The sequence below is a fragment of the Coturnix japonica genome, chromosome 1 (genome assembly GCF_054131305.1).
Source record: "Coturnix japonica strain WE chromosome 1, WE-NBRP24, whole genome shotgun sequence".
In the NCBI taxonomy this organism is placed as follows: domain Eukaryota; kingdom Metazoa; phylum Chordata; class Aves; order Galliformes; family Phasianidae; genus Coturnix; species Coturnix japonica.
The window spans coordinates 106,526,886-106,549,974 of record NC_140663.1 but is presented as its reverse complement, the minus strand read 5'-3'; the positions used below and the strand labels follow the sequence as shown (position 1 = coordinate 106,549,974).

General features: G+C 35.0%; 1 protein-coding gene across 2 annotated transcripts in view; it reads left to right on the top strand.

Moving 5' to 3' along the window:
- IL1RAPL1 (interleukin 1 receptor accessory protein like 1) overlaps positions 1-23,089 on the top strand; it is a 652,915-nt gene that overhangs the window by 233,454 nt on the left and 396,372 nt on the right. The window contains exon 3 of one of the 2 annotated variants that reach the window (XM_085549854.1): positions 14,878-14,919. The exons of the other annotated variant lie outside the window; for it this stretch is intronic. The gene's annotated coding sequence lies outside the window, so the exon portion shown is untranslated. The remainder of the gene's footprint in view (positions 1-14,877; positions 14,920-23,089) is intronic. 2 annotated transcript variants of the gene reach the window in all.

Below are 23,089 nucleotides of genomic sequence, written 5' to 3'. Positions count from 1 at the left end.
ATACTGTGATTCATCTTGTTTAAGTCATACATAGAACCAAGGGAAGAGAAAAAAACAGGTTGGGGAGTATGGGATGAAAAGAGAAAACCAATAAAACCTAGTGTGAGCCTTTTCCTAATCTTCTTTCTTGTTGTAACAGTTTCAAATGCAATTTAATATACAGGTACTAGAACTTTCCAGGCAGATGGCAATCCAAGAGATTGGTATCTTCTCTCTGTTCACAAAAGTGATTCACACAAAATGGTCAAGGAAGTCCCCTTGGGACAGTTCTCATTTGTATAATTAAATCTGTCACTTCCTCATTCTTTTCTCAGCCTCACTGGCTGAGTCCACAAGTAAATACCGTGACAGCTACCTGTTACCCCCTTTAAGTCTGCGCTGTCTCCTATTGCCCTCTCATCAGAGTGAGAGTTACATCTCTCAAGCGGAGCCTTTATTGTAGCCCATCGGAAGATAATTTCATCTGGGGCAGTTCTCTTTCTTGGCAGCTCAAAATAAGGGGATGGAATCAGAGAATCATAGAAAAATGTAGGCAGACACTGTGAACATTTCTGTTATTTGTATGATATGTACCAGCTCCAGTGCTCAACAATTTCTTAAATCTCACCAGTAATCTTGCTTTTTATGCCTGCCTACTAATTTAACATTGCAGAGCAGGAACACATCTTCCTAGCATCTTTAAGAATTATATTGTGGATTTTTTTCCTAAGTGTAGTGTGTGAAACTTTAGCTCGTCTTTGTGCCTAAAATCAGAGACACTGGCACTTCTTCAGCACTGTATGCAAATCTGAAAAGACTTCTCAACTGCTGCAGAGAGCGCTGTAATTTTATGTAAGAAACAAAAACAAACAAACAAGCAAAAACAAAAACAAACAAACAACAACAACAACAAAAAAAAAACATTAATACTCCATGCATAAGTGAACTAAGATAGAAGAAGGGACCAAAGATCTTTAATCTCAGGAGTCTAAAATTAGAGCTACAAATTGTCAGCAATCATTTTTATACAGCCTTCTATTTTTTTTTTTTTTTAAAACCTTCTCCATGAAGTTATCTGGAGACAAGAAGAAAGGAAACAGCATGGATGCCATGCTTCTGAAGGGGAACAAAACAGATTACTACCTATAGTCATGCTATGGTTAGTTTTTCAAACACCTATCCATCTTTTCAGAGCTGTAGCCTTTGCTTCTTTACCATTAGAGGTTGAATTTATTCTGTAATACCTGAACTGATATGACTAATGCATCTCTAGATATAGTCAGAAAGAGGAATTAAGTATCTAAGCATGGGGAGTTGCAGGAGGAGCAGAGCATGAGCTTTGTTTAATCTGTAAAAAAACTGACAGTTTGCCCAGGGACTAACCACTGCAGATAGTGGAACAGAAAGGAACAGACAGGAGTCTACAAATGCTCCTTTTATCATCTATGCTAATGTCCTGTCCCCATGTATAACTCTGTCCCACTGCCCTACATCATTCCCTTCTATTTTTCTCCATCTACTCTGCCACTTTTTCCACCACCAGGGTGGAAAATGTGTGCTCTGTTCCAACTTCCAGATACATCTCAGCAAGTCCTATTATTTCTAGTCTGGTGTGCTTCATAATGCAGTGTGCAGAATTCACACCCAAACCACTCTCCAGAATTTTCATAGACACTGTGCAGGCACAGCCTGATTGAATTTGCAGGAACTGAGTTTTCACTATTCTCTTGTCTTTCCTTTTATCTGAGTTAATTAAAGTTAATTAATTAATTTGTACTCTGCTGTAGCATCTACCCAGCTGGAAAAGTATCAGTGTGCAGAGTGATCATCTGTGTTTAGCATGTCTAATTTGTTATCTTACGTAAAGGGGCTGGAACTCCTTTTAAATTAGCTTTAGTGAAGCATAATTCTCAAAAGAAGCAGTGAATGTAGAGTAGAGCATGGTACTGTAGGTTCTGTGCAGCTTTCTGTAGTGGATGGTGTTGGAACTGAGGTGAATATATGTAGATTTACATCCATCAAAACAGCTTCAGAAATCAGTGCTTCTCTGTTAAAACAGATTTTCTGTACTCCTAGACTTGTTATTACAATAAGTGCATCTGTCAAACTCTTTGTCTTGTGAGCAACTTGTGTGATTTAGAAACACTTCCCATTTTTCTTTTCAAGGTGGAAAGGGCTACGTACTTTGAGAAAGCAGTGGTAGAACCGGCAATGAAGTGTTCAGAGGCTTATTTGCATGCTACATCCAAGCCAAATCCCTCTCGTCTGGGGTTTTGTAAAATAAATGAAGGAAGATCACTGTTTTATTTGTTTATTTGTGGGACTGTGTCCCCTACAATGAACATAATTACTAGCAGTCATCTACGTGCTGTATACAAAAAAAAAAAAAAAAAGTTAAAAAATCATTGACCCATTTTGAAATATTTATTTTAGATTTCACTTTGTGATCAGTTAAAGAAATTTATATTCTTCTGCAAAAAAAATATGAAAATAAAGATTCCAAATGATATTGCTTGTGAAGCAAAAAATCAACATCTTAGTTCTATGGAGCTCTGTTTGAGCAATTAAGTAAAAAGAACAGCAACAACAACAGAACCTTAGGGAAAATAGTTTCTTATTATTGAATTTTCTCTGGAAAGGAGAAGCTTTAGATAGAAAAACAGACCTCTGTTGTCACCTCTGTAAAAGTTCTTCCTCACAGAGGCAGCATCTGGGCGTGAAGATGCTCTTTGAGCCTTCACACAACTGCATTTAGTTACTGTTAGAACAGCTACTGCTTATACCCTGAAAATTGATTTGTTGGCATGTTTTCACTGTTGCAGTAGACAATGGTGTATGATGTGTCTGGGTAACTCATAGAAGCCAGCAGATCAATGAGGGAAGAAGATAAGATCAAAGATCACTGTGTTTTTGGGTTTTTTTTTCTGTTGTTGTTGGTTTTGTTTGTTTGTTTTTGTCTGTTTTTTTTTTTCTGAGATTGCTTTGCATTAAATATTAGGTTTGAAATGTATATATATATATATATATATATATATACACACACACACACATATATATAAATAATATATATGTTATAATATATATATATATATATTATAAAATAATAATAATAATAAAATTATATATATATATATATTATTTGTTTTAAAGCAAAATAAAATGTATTAAAACATGATGCAATTAAAACAGGGCATCACTGGAGAAAAAAAAACAACAATATTTATCTTATTTACAGAATGTAATCTAAATATCAACATTTAGAAGAAAAACAATTTCTGGAGGAAAAAATATTAGCAGGTATCTCATAAATAAAATTAATTGTATTTCCATAGAGGGCAAACTCAACATTTCTGATTCTTGATAGAAATGCGTAGGTGAGTTGTCCTCAGTTTGTTGAGATTTTCTTTTGTTGATTTATATTTAGAAGGACATTAGTTACAACTTTGTTCATTAAGCTGATAAAACTTTATTCAGCTGTATCTTCTTGTAGATAGCAGGAATTGAATTTTCCTTTGAAAACTTCAGTTATTGTTTGTTGATGTTTCATTTAACATGAAACACAAAAGAGACTAAAATTTACATTTTTATATTGAGATGTTTTAGTAATCTTGTGGAGAACAATAGCATGTGAAATAATACAACTTTGATTTTTTGGAAAATGTTTTTACATCCCTTTCATCATTGTCTATACACCTGAATATAAGGTCAATCTGCACACATTTCTTTTATAAGATTATAAAGAATGTGTTCACAGTGTGCAAATGCCTAGAATTTTTTTATTCTTCACCATCAGGTTATCTACCTAGTTGAAATAATGAAAATTTATCTGTAGTATATTCGAATGAGCTAAACCACAGCAAGCAGTTCAAGGTAGGCACAAAAAGAATCAAACATTGAAGTCTGCCTTCATTTCCCAGTTGGTTTACTCTGATATTTTCTTTCTGCATTAATGTCATGTTTAACACACTAAACTTCCAATAACCTACTAATGAATCAAGTCAATAAAGTCAAAGTCCTGATAATGATATAACAAAGCATTGGTTTTGGTCTCTAACTGTTTGTCTTCCTTTTATCATGTAAGGTGTTGGTAGGATTCACTTACTCCAAATTTAAGCTTACAATGTAGCTATCAGCTGCTCTTTGCATAGCTGGTGAAGAAGAAGGCATCTACATCTGTGTTCTTTATTGAATAACATTTAATTTTTATGTGATATTCTTTCCTCTGTTATGGGCCTACAAAAATGTGTGATATATGTAACTCATAATGGATATGTGTTTACACACTTTATTCTTCGTTTTATATATGTATTGAAAAAATGTATTGCATGTCTCCAAATGGTACTACATGACAAAGCATCCACTGCTGTTCATATAGTACAAGCCCATGAAGCTCTGTATCTTCCAGCTCCAAAATAATGACATTTGACATATTAGCCATTGGATGAACACATAGTGGATGTTTTTTCTGTATTTAGTGGAGTTTTTTTGTTTGTTTGTTTGTTTGTTTTTAGGGTGGTTTTTTGTTTTTTTTTTTTTGTTTGTTTTGTTTTTTTTTTTTTTTTCCTATGAATTAAATCAGCTGTAAAATTGACACAATTGCAGCAGATCCTTGGAGCATGTGTAAACTCTTAGAGAATTTTCTGTAATCAAAGAAATATTAAACTAAATGTGCTCTTTGGTAGACCATCTCAAATAAATCACGTACAAAAATTCTCAGCTGTAAAATGTGATCTACAGGGGATAAATATGTGGAATGGCTAGTATCAATTGGAGGGTCATTTAATAGTCTTTGTTCTAGACTCTCATTATTTTCTGTTTAATAATAATTTACAGGTAAGATTATGCAAACCCATTAGGATTATTTTATAACAGTATCATATTATTTGCTTTGTAGTGCATGTACATAGATTATATCAGAGGTCAGATCTTTTCTCCGTAGTTTAAGCAAAATACTTATGAAGTCCCAGACAAGATGTCAACTATTGTTCCACTAATTTTACACTACATTTATAGTGTTATTCTTGGAAAAGGGCTGCTAAAGAGTGATTAACTTGTCTTAACAATGAAAGGCATTTAACATTATATGAGATACTCAGCTGTGTCTTTTATGGTCTCCAATTGTCTGTCCAGAAAATGAGATACTTCTACCACAGTGCCATGTCTGCCATTTAACTTAGCAAATATAAACAATATCAGACATGTTTAATCAGCTGAATTAAGCAGCGGAACCTCACCCTGTGTATTCATTTTTTCTTGTGATAGCATGATATACAGAATGACTGTGTAACAAACTTTGTTCCTTTAGAAAATTCTGGGCCCTGTCTAGCAGAAGACAGTAGCATGCTGATATATAATGGCTTGGTCTCTTGTGTATTTAAAATTATAAGTCTAAGATTTGTCTTTTCAAAAGTAAGTAGCTTACAGCAGCAGGTTGTTGTGTTTTTTTTTTTTTAATTATTTTTAATTAGATCTTTTAGAAAGTATTTTATATTTGGTAATGAAAAGTTTAAGCCCTTAATAACAATAGTTACTTTCAGGGTAATTCAAAGGGGGAAAACATTCATTAAAATGAAGTGGATAGATATATTTTTCAGAAGAGCTGAAATAGCGTGAGCAAATAATTCTTGTTAAATTTTAGTAACTAGACACTTTGGAAAACAGCCTGGTATCTATCTGTGCTAGAGAAATCTAAGTCTCTACAGAAATGTGATCTTCAGAACTCAGTAATCTTCAGAACTTATTTCAAATCACTACAAAAAGCATAATGCTAGATAAGAATACTATATTACTGTTTGTTTGGTTGCTTTGTTTTTTTTATATATGTTGAAGCTGTTTTTGTTTTTGTTTTGTTTTTGTTTTGTTTTGTTTTTGTTTTTTGCTTCTTTGGAAGGGTCTTTTCTTTTGCAAAATGCTTTAAAAACGTGGGCAAACGTTTTATGACTTAGGAAGTCATATGCACATGGCCAAGTAAAAGTTGAGTTTAGGGATGGAAGTGAGGCTAACATCAAAGAGCAGGAAAATGGAACAAAAATTTTCCAACTGTAGAACAAAAGAAATGTGAAAATGCTATGATTAGTGAAAGCTTTCTTTCTTATTATTTAGTCTTGGAGTAACTCTTGTCTGATGGCATTCTGAACTAATGACTTCTTGCCATACAGTGATATGAATAATGATATGAACACCTTACTTTACTGGCAGTTCAAATAATTACTCAAGACAGAGGAAACCTCAGGAGTCCAGCCTCTTGCTCAGAGCACTGGATTTGAACCAACTCAGTCCAGGATTTGTCTTCTCAGGCTGTGGAAACCTACCAGTATGAATATTACACAACTCTGCTGACTTCTTTGTCCAGTCCTTTGTTGTCCTCAGAGGGATTTTTTTTTTTATTTTTTTTTTTTTAATTTAAATGCAGTCTGAACCTCCCCCATTTCTGCTTTTCGTCTTTAAACATGACATTCCATTGTTGCTTTTGAAATACAAGTAACATCCTCTTTCTCACTGTTTTGCATTGTCTATTAAGTACTACGCGTATGTTCTCCCACCTTGTAACAACAGCAAAATGAGGGTTAACTGGGATGAATATTGTCTATTAATCACTTACAGCACAGGGTTTTTCAGCACTTCCTTCCCCACTGGAGGAAAAAAATAAATAAATAAAAAAATAGAAACAGTTCTTTCTCTGAGATGTCAGGGTCTGTGAAAAATTGGTTTGATTTTTGATATGTTACACCTTTTCCATCAGAAAGACATTTTAATCAATGTATTGTTAAATCCTCTGACTTTCAATCTGCTCTTCAGAAAGATGTGTTGGTATGATTTATTCTACAATGTACTTGGAAGACATTTTGTCTACTGAAGCATAGGATTCACTGGCAAGACCATTGTAATTCGAGCCAAAAAGTACTGAAACCCACATGATTGTGATTTTCATATAAGTATGCCATATGAATCTGTGTGCACTTGAAAAATCTATATAGTGCATAAGTGAAATAGTATTGATCCTGTCTCACTTAGAGTTATTTGTTTGTACTTCTGTGAAAGAAATGGTTTTCATTCTTCTGCAAAGACAAACCAACCATGCAGAAGGAAATGAAGTGTAGTAGTCATATGTACCATGGATATCGTGAAGGATGTGAGATCAAAAGAAGATGAGGCTCTATGTGAAGGTACAAGTCACATTTTGAAGGAAGCTTTCCTGGGTACAAAGTGGGTGGAAAAAAGTGCCATTACATTTGCAGACTTATTTCTTTACACATTCAAAAGACACCATCTTTGTATTTTAATCTTGATCCTCACAGTGTGCACTGATCTTAAGCACACTCTGAAAATCTGCAGTGAAGTTGTTAAGCACTGCAGAATTAAAATTCCTGGTGTGCAAATGAGAAAGGAATAAAAAATTAATGTTTTAGTCTGCAGCATCTATGACAGCAACTAATATAAGGTACAGTCAGTAAAGCACAGACTGCATACCTCATACAAGGATGTAATTATGATTTCCCTAATGTGTAAGGAAAAATGGGAAAATCACAGACCTCAAAATCTCATGCTGTATTCTAGAAGAGACCAGAAATATATAACAAAACAGACACTTGACAAAGCAGCAAGAGAATCTTCTTTAAAGAAACAGAAGCATCACCAAAATAATCCCTAATTTAGTCTCTGACAAGTTGGCATCTCAGCAGACTTTACTGTGTGAGCTATTGTGTGATGGCTTCAGCATGAGAACTGTGAAATTGTAGCACGGACTACACATTTAATTACAATCTCTGCTTTCTTAACCTCTTATGAGAATAACTTTATATGTATACATATATAACCTACATGAAATAAAAGGGCTACCATAGAGAAGTTATGTCTTAAATAATCATGTCATTCTACTAGGTCAAAAAGAGAATGGAGAATATTCTGCAGGGTGCGATTCCAGAAACATTTGATTTTCCTGTACTGACAATATAATTTGATACAAAACAGTATTATTTTTCCCCTGCCAGTCAACAATTCTTCATGGATTTACACAGACCAGGTCTGAAGAACTTTTTTAACATTTGATGGTACGGAGCAGAATAACGAACAGGTCATGTTAGGATGGAAATGGGCATTTTTGTCCAATGCTTATAATCTGAGGCCAGAAAGTAAGGGCAAAGGTAACACCACTAAGATTTTTAAAACAAAATAGCAGTTCTGAATGTAATAGTGCAAGGAAAGGGTGCTACATAATTCAGAGTGGTATTTTTGAGTTAACTTAAATGGTGACAGGAAATGAAAATTTAATGTTTAGATAGTGATGAATATCAGATTTAGAAACACTGAAGTTCAGAAACCAGTGGGCCTACAGGCATATGGGGCAGTGTTAATTTGAAAAGAGCACTGTCAAGTAGGAATCATATTTGTGGCTGAAGAAAAAAAAATAAAAAAATTGTTGTACAAAAAGTGGGAGAGACCTGGTCTTAAAGCTTTAAGATAAACTGCAAACCAAGAAAGGATGGACTTGGAAAAGGAGCGCAGGCAAATACAAGGGCAGTAAATAAAACAGGAATTCAAAATTCAGGAAGGGGGAAGTTCAGTTAGCATAGAGGATACACAGAGAAGGAAAGGATATGTAAATGTATTTTGAAAGATAGAGAAGATGGCAGATGCAAGAAAGACTTGATTTTAGTTGTGTTTTGCTTTTTAATCTGTTTTTCTTTTCTTTTCTTCCTTTTTTTTTTTTTTTTTTTTTTTTTTTTTCCTCCTTCTCAATCTGTAGAATTATTAAGCTCTCAAGTCAGTAGAAGTGTACTAGTATAGCCCTTTCCCAAAATGATGTTTCTGTAACTCTGACAGTGCACTGGTTAAAAGACAGCAAGTTAAGCTGGGATTTTGGTGTAGAAATTTTAAGTATGGACTTCTGAGTGAATATATAATGCATTTTTGAGTGTATGTGATGTTACACAGTGATGGAAAAGTACAACAAAGATAATCATAGAATCATAGAATGGTCTGTATTGGAAGGGACCTCAAAGCCTACACTGCCCGAACCTGCTTCCATGGGCAGGGCTGCCCCTCACCAGCTCAGGCTGTCCATCTATCCTGGTCTTGAGTTCCTCCAGGGATAGTGCACCACAGGAAGGACATGGAGGTGCTGGAGCAGGTCCAAAGAAGGACAACAGGGCTTCTGAAGGACTTGGAGATTATGCCTTATGAGGAGAGGCTGAGGGAACTGGGGCTGTTTAGTCTGGGGAAAAGGAGGCCTAAGGGAGACCTTATTGCTCTCTTCCAATATCTGAATGGTGCTTACAGTGAGAGCGGGATTGGTCTCTTCTCACTGGTGACAGGTGACAGGACCAAGGGAAACGCCCTCAAGTTGCACCAGGGTAAGTTTACATTGGAAATCAGGAAAATTTTCTTTACAGAAAGAGTTGTTAAGCACTGGAATAGGCTCCCCAGAGAGGTGGTTGAGCCTCCATCCATGGGTGTGTTTGAAAACCAATTGGATGTGGTGCTCAGGGACATGAATCAGGAGAGGGTTGTTAGTTAGGGTGGTATGATTAGGTCATGGTTGGACTCAATGATCTTTAAGGTCTTTTCCAAACTGAGTGATTTTATGGTTCTCTGGGCAGCTGTGCTCGGGTCTCAGCACCTTAATGTGACTGTTGTATATACAGTGGTACTCTTGCAGAATGGAGTCTGGAAGAGGTACTGCATGTCTGGGTTCAGGGAATCCTGGGGGGAATGAAAAAGAATATGATTCTTGTGTCATTGGTCAAAAATGCTGAAAAGCAAGAAAAGAAAAGGAGAATCTGTACTTCTCTTTTATTCCTTTCTAGTATGCCCCCTTGGCAGTTTCTTCAGGGGTATGTGGCAGCAGGAGGGTGATAACAAGGAAAATCCTGGTACTGTCCTCAGCTCTGAAAGATCTTGTGCCAAATGGGTAGCTGATGCTTATTATGTGATTTGGTGTTTGCTTCATGCAGATCTCAGCTGCCATCTTCAGCATTAGTGTGGACTAACTTGGTTAGTTGCAGAATTTCTGGTACATTTCTTCTCATGTTACTTTATTTCCTGTAAGATAGCTTTAAATCTTCCGTTGCTATTCAATACAGAATTTCTATTGAAATTCTATCTGTGCATTGACTGGAAAAACAAAATAAAGCACAACACAATTTGCATTAGAAAATGAGGTACATTTTTCCCAAACATATCCTCTGTTTTTCTTTTACTTGATATTCTGAACACATATCTGAACTATGTACTATGTGTAACAGCAATATGCAGCTCAAAAGTTATGTAAAGAAAAGTTAGGATTCTCTAAGGTCAGTTCATTTCCTGTCTTTGCTAGAGTGATAAAAATATGAAGGTAACGAAGGAAAAAATATTTTTCAACTCTCGGGATATATGAAAACTTTCTAGCAAAAATGGCACAATGTAAAAAACTTGTTCAAAGAAAGCCACCAACCTTTCTTTTAAAACGTAGATCTGGGACAAAAAATGCTTGACTATTTTACACCAAAACATCATGACCTTAAGTCTGTGAAATTTGTCTTTAATTGCTTAATTATCACAAGCCACTGAAGCAATGTAATTCACCTCTTAGTAAAAATAGAGAACATCCCCTCAATCCAAATTCTTTAATGAAGAATTGCAGATTCTTTACTTTTTAGTAAATGATTGAAATACAGTGTCCCCTTTCTCCCTCAAAGGCTGTGTTTGTTGTTATAGTTTTGAAGTTAATCAACACATATATGTAATATCATCAAGTAAAATCATATTACTATTCTGCATATTCTTCTTACTTTTTTTTTTTTTTTTTTCCCCAAGATTGTAAATACGCTAATCACAGAATCACAGAATTGTAGGGGTTGGAAGGGACCTCTAGAGATCGAGTCCAACTCCCTTGCCAAAGCAGATTCCCTACACCACATCACACAGGTAGGCATCCAGGCGGGTCTTAAATACCTCCAGAGAAGGAGACTCCACCACCTCTCTGGGCAGCCTGTTCCAGTGCTCCGTCACCCTAACCGTAAAGATGTTCTTCTGCACATTCGTGCAGAACTTCCTATGCTGAAGTTTCATGCCATTACCCCTAGTAATGTCCCCATGCACTACTGAAAAGAGAACAGCCTCGCCACTATGGCCCCCACACCTCAGGTATTTATAAACCTGGATCAAATCCCCTCTCATCCTTCTTTTCTCAAGGCTAAACAGGCCCAGTTCCCTAAGTCTCTCCTCATAGGGGAGATGCTCCAGGCCCTTCACCATCTTAGTGGCCCTCCGCTGGACTCTTTTCAAGAGATCCCTGTCTTTTTCGTACTGGGGAGCCCAGAACTGGATGCAGTATTCCAGATGAGGCCTCACCAGGGCAGAGTAGAGGGGGAGGATCACCACCTTCGACCTGCTGGACTCGCTCTTTTTAATACACCCCAGTATGCCATTGGCCTTTTTGGCTACAAGGGCACACTGCTGGCTCATGGTTAATCTGTCGTTCATTACCAAAAATGAATCCTTCTCACCATTGCCTACATTTATACTTATAAAATAATACAGTGTATGGCTGAAGGATAGTTTGTAATTCTCTGTATTTTAGGAGAAATAGGAAACAGACAAGACCAGACTTCCAGTCTAGTATTTTCTCTTTGATACTGTCAAATATGATATATTTCAAAAAAGTACTGTAGCGGGCATAATCACAACAACCCATTTGCAGAGTATATTTCTTTTTATATTTGTCACACATTCTAGTTTGAGACAAGAAGCTTCAGTCCTTCATCCTTAAAGTCATAACCATCACTCCTCCAGGGACAAGTTAATCTTTAACTGACAAGAGCACAAAGATACGTTTCAAGGAGCTAGATTACTCCATTACTTTTTGCCATGGGTATGTTGCATTTTCCTCTGAAATATGCAGCACTGGCTAGTGTTAAAAACAGAGTGCTGAACAGATTTGTTCCAGTATAGTGGTTTATATAAAAGTCTGAATGATCCAGTGTGCATACAACATTTCCCATCTACAGTACATAAGAATTTAATTCCAGCTGGAAATGCATAGTAATAAGTATAAAAAAGCCAACTGACATGTAATACTTCATATAGATATTAGATTTCATATCCAGGATGCAAGCTTTGTATTCATTTCTCATGAAAGACTTATTTGATATTTCTTTGTTTTCACACAAGAAAAACATTACAATTGTTATTGTAAATATTTTCCTTTACTGCATATTAAATGGAGAAGACATCTGCAGAATGGAATTGCAGAATGCTTCATCATAACCTCTTTTTATCACATATTTATATATGTCAGTGTTTCCATAATTTAAAACAGTCACTCATAACTGAAAAAAAAGTATTTTTTTTAGACAAATAATATTTCCAAAATTGGGACTTCAGTTTACTACTTCATCTTGAGTAAATCACTTTCAACTTGCAGTAAATTAGTTAGCACTTACTTGCTGACTAAAAATGTGAATGATGATGTCTTTCTAACTCACAGTGATTAGTTAGAAATGCACTAAGGCCATTAACAATACTAGTGATCATCTAAAGAAAGATCTGAGATCAGTGATCATCATTTACTGTGTGGGTGACAGAGCACTAGCACAAGTTACCCAAAGAGGCTGTAGAAAATCCTCCTTGGAGATCTGCAATAGCTGTATCAAGTAGTTCTGCCCAAAGTGATTGGACCAGCTGACCTCCAGAGGTCCTCCCCCTCCTCCACCATTCTGTCATACTTTGTTTCTATAATCCAGTGCGGTTTTCTCAGTCAAAGTCCTTGACTGTTCTTTACTGAAGTTCCCTTGGAAGAGAAATATTGACCAACCAAACATTTCAATATATATTGACAGCCTGTATGTACTTGAAACAGATTCAAAATGTTTGTATTGATCTTTGCTCCTCTGTTGACTTCTAACACTGCTCTATCGTATTCACAGCAATTACATGCAAAACTCCAGTCCTTAGTTTTGACTTGTGTCCACCACAGTTGATCTCTTGTGATGGAAAGATCTTCTTTCCCTTCCTAAATTAATATTATCTAAGATATATGTTGTACAACCTGCAATGCATATATCAAACTTACCCAATGAGATGTTTACGGTGGATAACAGTGGTTTAAAGACAGGATAAAATAGAAGGATTTGGAATGTCTCTAAATGTAGACATCCACAGTGATGCAGATAAAAAGAAAGTCTATGCTAAAAAATAAAATAATTTTAAAAGTTGTTTTGTTTTGTTTTGTTTTTAAAAGGGCTTGCATCTAGTAAAAGAATAATGTTATTTATATAAATTCCTGTTTAAAAATAAATAAATAAATAAATAAATAAATAAATAAATAAATAAATAAAAGCCTATCAAAAACTGACTCAAACCCTTGAGACAAAACATAATATGCACAGAAGATTGGTATAAAACAAACATATCCGAAGTCTACTCTTACCTATGTGTAAACAAGGACGGAACATGTCTGTCTGCATGAAAATTTTGTGGAAGAAAGGTGTCTTCTGTGAAGTTGTTTTCATGCTAAGAGTAGAATAAGCAGCTGCTTATAGGTAAGATATACATCAGGTGAAGGAAAAATAAACTGGAAGGTACCCTGCTAGTTGAAATAACGATTAGCATTCTGTTTCATTACTACCTGTTTGTTTTTTGTTTTTTGTTTTTTGTTTTTTGTTTTTTGTTTTTTGTTTTTTTGTTTTTTGTTTTTTGTTTTTTTGTTTTTTTGTTTTTTTTTTGTTTTGTTTTGTCTAGTTTTCTTCAGAAGAGCTTACTGTAGTGCTGGTGGCTTTCAACACTTATTATAATAGAGTCTACAGTCAGGACTGCTGGGAGGCTTTTTTTTTTTCTTTTTTAATGACAATATACTGTTAAAGACATAAGCCTGTAATCCATTGCTTTCAAAGATCACAAACTTTTTGACAAGTATTTGTCTCCTATTTCATCCCCATTGAAATGTTTTAAGCATTTTTGGTTCAAATTCTTATTTGTGATTCCATAATGTAGATTTATTAATCAGTATTGTCTAAAGTTTTAATGAATTCAGTCAGTCAGATTTCTGAAGGCAAATAATGAAGTGTATTCTCTCTTCTAATTGCTGTTGGCTTAAGGAATGACTGGGTTTTAAGGAATTTGGTGACCTGTTTTTCTCTGGAGAAATTTATATCAATAGCTTTCAAAGGGTGCTTTGTAGGTTTGCTAGTTTTGCATTTGCTTGGCAGTTTTAGAGAGCTGTACAGAATGTACTCTTCCTCTGAATTCTTCTTTTATCAGAGTATACAGAGTTTTTTAAGCATTTATTATTGGAACTTTTCATGCACTTGGAGACTCTGCATAGACTTACATAACTGTATGCATCTGTTTTGAATTTTTTTAGCTCATTTTGAAGATTTTTTAGGATTTTTTAGGAACTATGGACTCCTTAAAATTCCTCTTAACCTTTCATTGTGATTGCCTACTTGTCTTTTAGATAAATATATACTGTGACCACATTAGTTTGTGTATGAATATGCCAGTATTTCTGTGTATATTCACAAATATGTGTATGCATATATATAGATATGTATACACAGTTGTGTAAATATGTATAGTAATGCATTTAGAATAGTCTGATGTGCATATATATAATAACGTATTTAGGCATATAAAGAGACATGAAGATCTTAGCTGCCAAAGTGGCGAGCTTAGTAAAATTATCATGGAGCATAATTTTCTTTCTGTGTTCTTTTCAAGGACTCCAGCTTTTCAAGACACTTTCGTAAGTCAAGTGTATAGTATTATCTGTTCATCACTGTGACAAAGCATTTTTGTCTTCTGCAAATTGAAGTACATTACATTAGTGCTGATGTTCTCTCAGCAGGTGGTCGATGTCAATTATTTTTACTTCTGTATAATGAAAGCTGCTACATATTCATTTCAATTCTGTTGCAGAGCTCTGAAGTTCTGACAAGCTGTGAGCAGTTCTTCAATCAGGTAATCTTATGACCAGCTTCATACTAGTTGGAATCATCATGTCCTGACTAACCTGGATTTCTTACAACTTGTCTCTGTGTTTGCCTCATACCCAGTGGTTAGGTTGTCTTTTTCTTTTTTTTTTTTTTATTTTTTTACTTTTTAGAGCTTGTGGCAACAAACAGGCATCTAAAGCTGACTTGTTCACTTGCAACAGATCTTTCCAGAAATAGGACAAGCTGAATACGTTGCAGTGGCTCGAGATAGTTCCCATTGATCTGATGCTTGGACCATTTCCACATGAACAGCCTACCTTGCCCTTGTCCAAGCCAGCAGAGTCCCTAATCAGATCAAGCTGAATTCTGCACTTCTGGCAAAAAACAACCTTTCTCTCAAGACCAGAATACTGGCTACCCTTAGCAGTCAGATGGTCAAGAAACAACTTGCACTTCATTCAAGATTTAAGATCTTCTTAATCATGCTGCATTCAAATGAAAAAGCACCAGCATATGACCATGTGATGTTAGATTTAGAAACTGTTTCATCAGCTATTCTACCTGCTGCAGTAATCAAATTCCAAATTTCACTTGTAGGAGGTTGCCTTAACTCTGATATATCTTAGATACATATTTGTATATATGTATTATATATGTATTTATTTGTCATATCTCTATCTTTGAATTTGTTGAAACAAATATTTATTTTTCAAATATTCAAAAGAGTTTCTAGAAACATAAGTTTTCCTCTTTTGTAGTCTTTGTTTCTCTTATGACCCATGACAGGGACAGTAACTCATCCAGTGTTCTTATTACTCCAACAACTACATCAGCTGAGGAATATCAGAGTAATGGATATTTTTGTCATGTATATGTCTGTTACCAGGGTTCTCTCTCTAGTTTGTAGAAATGTACTGCAAGTAATCAATCAGGATGTCGGAACAAACTAATAGAACACCAAACAAAGAAGAGAGAGGTGAAAAAGTTCACTTAATGTAGCTGTGAAATAAGTTTTTATGGTAGAAATCAAGAAGAGTGTAGCAGCTGTGGAGCTAGCACTGTTTGACAGAATTGGTTATGTGGACTTATGCAGTACTGTGCACATTAGGTAGGTAAAGAAAATAAAAAAAAAATAAAAAAAAATTAGGACTATGAAGTCATCTGTCATTCCGACAAGTTTAATGTGAGGGAACCATGAAGAAAGAGATACAATATAGAGATAATCTTATAGAAAAGAGATTTAAGAGTTGCATAAATTCTTCACTAAAGCATAAAACTGTAGTCTGGCTGAGGTAGAAAGACATCTCCAGAGATCATCTTTCAGCTGTTTTGCCTGAAGCAGGGTCAGCAAGAGTGGTTTATTCAGGACCATGTCCATTTGGGCTTGGAATATCTCCAGTGATAGAGACTTCACAGCCTCTCTGTACAAGCTGCTCCACTGTGGGACCATCCTGACAGTAAAGAAAATCTTAAAGTTAAATTTCTTGTTGTGCTTCATTGACTTCCTGTCACTGGTTACATCTAAGAAGAATCTGTCTCTCTCTTTCTTACTTTATTAGGTATTTACACACATAGATAAGAACCCCTTGAACTTTCTCCAGGCTGAGCAGTCTCGGCCCTCTCAGCCTCCGTTCCAACTTATCGATCGTCTTTGTGCCCAGAACTGTTGCATATGATCAGGGACAAGCAGAGGGAAAAGATAATTCTCAACCTTCTGGCAGTGTTCTAACCAGTGCAGCCTTATTTGCGTCAGGGATTCAGTGCCTCTTCAAGTCAATGTGACATTCAATAGAACCACCAGGGCCCTCTCCAAACATACTTTCCAGATGCAGCAAGTCCATACATCTAAGGAGTTATTCCTTCTCATAGGAAGACTTGGCATTTGCCTTTGCTGAATTTTGTGAAGCTATTTAACTCAGTAGCATGCATTAGTCAATGAATTTTCACTTGATGGTCATCTAAAAGGAAGACAATTGTCAAATGATAAAGAGCTTTTATATTTTTTTATACTTTGTTAGTCCTTTTCAGAGTTGAGTTGATACCCTATTTTTAGTTCAGGAGGTTTTTATATTTACTTTGCTCAGTTCTGTGAAGTTCTGTAGATATTCTCAAGAAGAGATGGGTTCCCTGAGGATCCAGGAAGGAACATTTAACACTTCATTGAATTGGCTGTCTACTGCAGACTATTTCCTGCCATTTATAAATGTGCATTAGTAATATTCTCCTGTATTCTTCCAAGCATAGTGAGCCCATTTGATCTTTCCTGAATTGTTATGTTGGGTGATTATACAGTTGTCAGGCTTCTTTGCACTGAGACACTTTTTCTCACACTCTTTTTTCTTATAATCAGCTGCTCTGGCATGTAAGAAACAAATATACTTACCTAGAAGCAGAAATTCAGTGTTTCAGTACTAAAACTTCCTTATGTTTCCCTCCTTATCCTAGTACAGCTCTTGCAGTAGACTAAAATTCTACTACAGTCTTCTCAAATAACTTTTCTTATGCTTGTTTGTATTGTGCACTTGGAAAACAAGGATTAGCAAAAATATCTCTTTTGGTCAAAGGTGACAATGTCTGAGGCAGTAAGGTAATGCTGAGAAGGGGGAGGACAGAAATAAGTGGAAGTATTATGTATATCTGTAAATGATGTCAGTACAGCTGCACAAAATGTTTTAGCACCAGGCTTCAGTTAAGAACTGCACCTTGTGCAGTTTTTAGGTGGTTTTTTTTTTTTTTTGTTTTGTTTTGGTTTTTTTTCCCCTTTAAAAATGTTTTTATCTCTATCACAGTGTACAAGGGCTGTAATGAGGTAACTCGGGAACTAACTGCAGTTAGTTCAGCAATATAAATGCTCAGGAATTCATACAGATGGTACCAGACTGCAAAACTTCTACTCAACAGGCCAAAAATTGGTTAAAGAGGACTAATTCTCTTAAAAAGCTTTAGATATGATAGGATGCCTTTCCAACCATTGTCCCCTTTCTTCATTTTCTACTCTTAGAATAAAGGATATTCCTTCTTTCTGAAATGGCTTCTTTGGGGGCCAGGTTTGAATTGTATTGATAGTTCTGATTTATCCTGTCCCACCTTGCTTATATACCACAAATGACTGAATATTATATTTTTTATAATAAACTTTTCTTTTTTTTTTTTTCTTTTTTCAGCTTCAAGATAGGAGTCTGATTGAAGTGTCCATCATTTTTAGTAAAATTCTATTTTCCTATCTAAATCTTAAGTTTAGAGAGAGAAATTTCAGAGATACATCTGTTTATGAGGCTTTATTAAAACCATAGCATGTTAAAAAGCATTAAAGCTGTCTTTTTTTCCTTACTACCATCCCTTGGTACAAATGATGAGAAATCATACTTCTTGGACTTTTTCGTCACTCTACTGACTTATTACTGAAGAATATTACACTAAGTATTAAAATTACATGACAGAAAATAGTGCAGAATTTTAGGGAAGAAGACTACAAAACAATTATAGCAATGTTAGTTAGAGAATTATGTGCAGAGTTGTATTGAGAGTTATTTTGGATTTTTTTAATGACATTCTTCAAATTAATAAAAAAGATTGAACAGGGACAGACGAATCTCTACCACGTGGCTTAAAGTAAATATAAATATGCAAGGCTACCCACCTGTTACTATTGTGAAAAATCATCGGTAGCTAATTAATAAAATAAAATTGTTTCCAGGTTCTGTCAATCCACAATAGTTTGTGCTCAGTATATTAATTCGAAATGAATGTACTGATTTTTACTAGGCTGTCATGGTCTTTATTGATATTTCATTTCATGCCATAAGCTTTCAGTACCGATTACATCCGTTCAATGGGACTAGCAATGTTTATCTTGGTATTGAACACTTTTATAACTAATACTATGAAAAGTGATATAAAAATAAAATGTAAAATAAAAATGTCCTTTAGAACAAAATACAACAGAACTGTAATCTCCAACTATCATGATTCATATATAATGGTGTCAGTTGGAAGGAAGAAAATACATTTCTCTATAAAAAGCATGGAAATTTGACTCTGCTTCATGCAAGTATATGACATAATGTGGGCCCTTTTCAGTCCAATTAAGAGTATATGAAACTTATAATGTGAACACTAAAATAATAAGAATACAAATAGCAATAAATGGGAACATGTATTCATTATTAGGGAACAGAATGTCCTTATTTCTTAAGGTTTTTATAAGTTCTCCTGTTTAAATAAGTGCCCTTGAATCTGGAATTCAAGAATGAAAAAGTCTGGAGATGCTTTAACTATAAAGCTGATACTGCATCACCGCAGAAACTGTTAAATGGAAAGAAATGTGTTTCACGGAGGTATTAGTTCTAGGTTTATCTGTGTTTCTTAACCACTGTGAAATTGTCTAGTTTGTTTGTGATTTAAAGTAAATTGCTGCTGTGTTAGACATCAAGTGTATAGTCTTCTGCCTTTCTAGCAATTTCTTTTTCATACTAACTTTCTAATATTGAAATTAGGAATGCAAAATGAAGGTAGGAAAATCATCTTCCAGTTTTATATTTTACTGTATATTCTGTAAGGTTCTTTTGTAGCTTCTTTGAAAGAAACTTCTTGTTGATCAGCAGTATGATAGTTTGGATCATCTGAAAAGCAGTTTTTTCTTAGGACACTGAAATAAACCTTTTTTTCCACAGTTTTGTCTTTGTAGAAGATACACACTGTTTCCTGCATGTTTTCCTTAATATTCAGTTAAAACAATTCTGTTCTCCATTACATGACACGTGAAAGACCACCAATATTTTTTGAAATACCAGCTCGCAAGCAGTTTTGCAGGGAAGGACTTTTGAGTCCTGGAAGTCTACAAGATCATGAACCAGCATCCTGCCCTTGTAGACCAACAGCACCCTGGCTTGCAGCCAGCAGGCTGAAGGAGATAAACTTTCCTCTCTGTTTGCCACTAGCAAAATATGTCTGGATTGCTGTGTCCTGTGCCGAGGTAGCAAGGGCTGGAGCATATGGACAAGAACAGACAGAGTGAAAAGTGTTTGCTTAGTTGGGAGAAGGCTCTTTAACTACATAGAAAGAAAACAGAGAGGCAGATTGTTCTCAGACGTGCACCATGAAAGAAGAGCCAGATGCTGTAAGAAGATAATTTCCAAATGGGTATCAGGAAAAAGCCTGTTCTACACTGAGGTTTGCCATGGGGAAAAGGTTGTACTCAGTAATCCAACAACCAGTTGATTTTCATAAATTATTCTGTGTTGAAATGCTTTCTTATATTTTCACTGCTAAGTACAAGTAGTATAGAACCTGATTGAAAAACTGGGACAAGAATCGGAGGTGATTCTTTTGAAGAAATAGAAAATCTCTTTTATATCCACTTATTATAGTGGATAATTTTGAATAACATTCTCATAGAAGAAAATTCCTCTTAATGCTATTCATCAGGGCCATATTTTCAGTAGCATGTAAGAGATTTAGACTACCTTCCATTATAAATGGGGCTTGAGCACTCGGATATCTACCTCTAACAAAAATTTATTCTCCTAAGAATGAGGTTAGTGAGGGTATTTAAGTGCTTAACGATGAACAAAGGGACCTCAGAAAATTTAAAATCTATAAGAGACTGAGCCACTTCATAGAATTCTTTATATACCTCAGAAGTGAATATTCTTGCTTGTTTCCCTGGCTTGCAACCAAACATAATAAAAAAAATAATCCCGGATTTCCTAATACATGCTAAAATATATGGTCTCTTCTAAGGGAGTATTTCAGTTAAAATTGAATTACAAACAGCAGTTATGATTTTCTAAGTAGTCAAACAGTGGAAGGGAATCATTAAAGGACAGGTTGAAAAGGGGAAATATTAACTGAAATCTTAAATTCTCATTATTTTGAAGACATTTTTCTAAATTCAGAAGCTGTTTAATAATTACAGTTCCTTCTTTTCAAGAGATAAAGACATAAGCACTTCTGATAAATGCTGAAATTATGAAATTTCTTCTCTATAAAATCCTTAAATTTTTTATTCTCCTAATGCAATTGGAAAAAAGTTTCAAAAAATATACCTGGGATGCGTTCTACCAAAAATTAAAGCTCCTGCTGTCATGGCAAGCACCTTCTCTTACTCAGAAAAAGTTGGAAGAAACCATCATACTTCTGAGATGTCTTTTACAGCAGCTCAGTGAAGTCAAAATAAGGATCCTGCAGTGCTGTCAAGATCAGTAAGACTTACTACTTTCATCAATTTGGTTCTTCAGAAAAAATTCTCAGAAAGAGTGGTGAGGTGTTGGAACAGGCTGTCCAGGGAAGTGGTGAAGTCACTGTCCCTGGAGGTGTTCCAGAATCACATAGATGTGGCACAGAGGAGCATGATGGGGATGGGCTGACATTTGGACTAGATGGTCTTAGAGGTCTTTTCCAACATTAACAATTCTATGGTTCTCTTCTATATTTCTGCAGTACATACAGAGACTTGCAGAAAATAGTTTTGATAAATTATGCACCAAGAACTTCAGAGCTTTATGGTATTTTAAGACAATGCTTTAAAAAATCTTAAGGGCATAACAATTCAGACTATTGATCCATGTCTTGGAGGTTCAACTAATTATCTCCAAACTTCCCAGTTCAATGAAACTTTTCACAACTAGCTTGAAAAAGTTAGGGAGATTAATTGAGGTGATCTATAGTGTTTCCTTCTTAGGGTCAAGTATGAAACACTGTAGAAATGCTTTTTATAGCAGTGCAGCTCTTCTGACTCCTGCCAGAATTGGAAAGTTTCTAAAGCCAAAAGAGAAAAAAAATATGTATATTAAGAGAATTAAGCAAATTTCCTGGAACTTTCCATTCCCTCTCATGTCTCCAGAAATTTGTTTTATTGCCATATTGCCCTCCAGGTATCCTTTAATTCGAAATAGTTTTACTGTAATCTTAACTTTTTTACTTCTTTAACTCTTTCTGCTTAGGGGGTATACCCACTTTGAGCTTCAAATACCAAGAAAGTGTATCTGTAAACCAGGTATATTAAAAAACAAAACAAACAAACAGAAAAACCCAAAACACATAATTTGCTTTTTAATTTCAAATAAGAAAATAAAAACTATTTTTGGCACAGGTAGGGACAGGAGTACAAAGGATAAAGCATTTTGAAAGAGCTTAATTTTATGAAAAGTAAAAGCTAAAAGAAGATATAAAAGAGAAAAGAACAATAAATGTGTTTTGTGTTTCTGGTTGTTGTTTATTTGTGTGTGTGCGTGTATTTTGTAATTTTTTTTCCATGTAGACCAGCTACAGAAAGTTTCACCACTGGTGGCCAGAAACCATAAGAATGATGTGATGTGTCTTTCTGTTTGTCCCTAGTACTATATTCAATATTGTAGTGAAGCCTGTTAGATTGATAGGATTTTTTTGTGTGTGCTGTGGTTCCTCTGAGCATTTGATAATTGTGCCTAATTGCTGTAGAGGCCTGAATCAGTTTATGCATTGTTGAGGTGGTTTAGATACATCTCACTCTTTCCAAGTGGGAACATCAGCATGGCTGTATATTGACATCATTGTAATGATTCTTCTGGCTTGAAGAAACTTGGTACTTCCAAATTCAGTATAAACTTCTGATGCTCGTTCTTCAGTATGTCGAATGAACTTTGTCATCCCTAAGATATAGGACAATTCGAAGGCACTTGTATTCCATCGAACCTCTGATGTACAAACCCATATTCAGAAAACTTTTCAGTTTTTCTTTTTGTGGAGAATTTTCAACTCATCTATTACAATGATTCCAAAATTGTTTCTCTCTCTCTCTCTCTCTTTTTTTTTTTTTTTTCCTTAATTGTCAGAGGTAAGAATTTATTCATTTTTTGGAACAATATTTCTCCATTATGTTTATGTTTTTCATATGGAAAATAATGTAGTATACAGCCTGTTTTAGGGGAAGAATATTTTTGTTCTTGTTTTCTAGGAGACAGTTTTAAGGACAAAAGAAATCTTGCAGTATTAAGACAATCCACCTTTATATTTCTTTTATGAAGTACGTGGAAGCAGTATCTCCTTACCTGCTTGTTGATACTAATCAGTGAAGGAAAGAGAGATGTATACCATTTTCTGAATGCAAAAAATTCCGGTACAGGATTTACTGCATGGTGCTAAAGACTACAAAAGCATAATAAACACAGAATGCTATGATTTGGTACTTTGAAAATGTTTTCTATTTTCTTTTT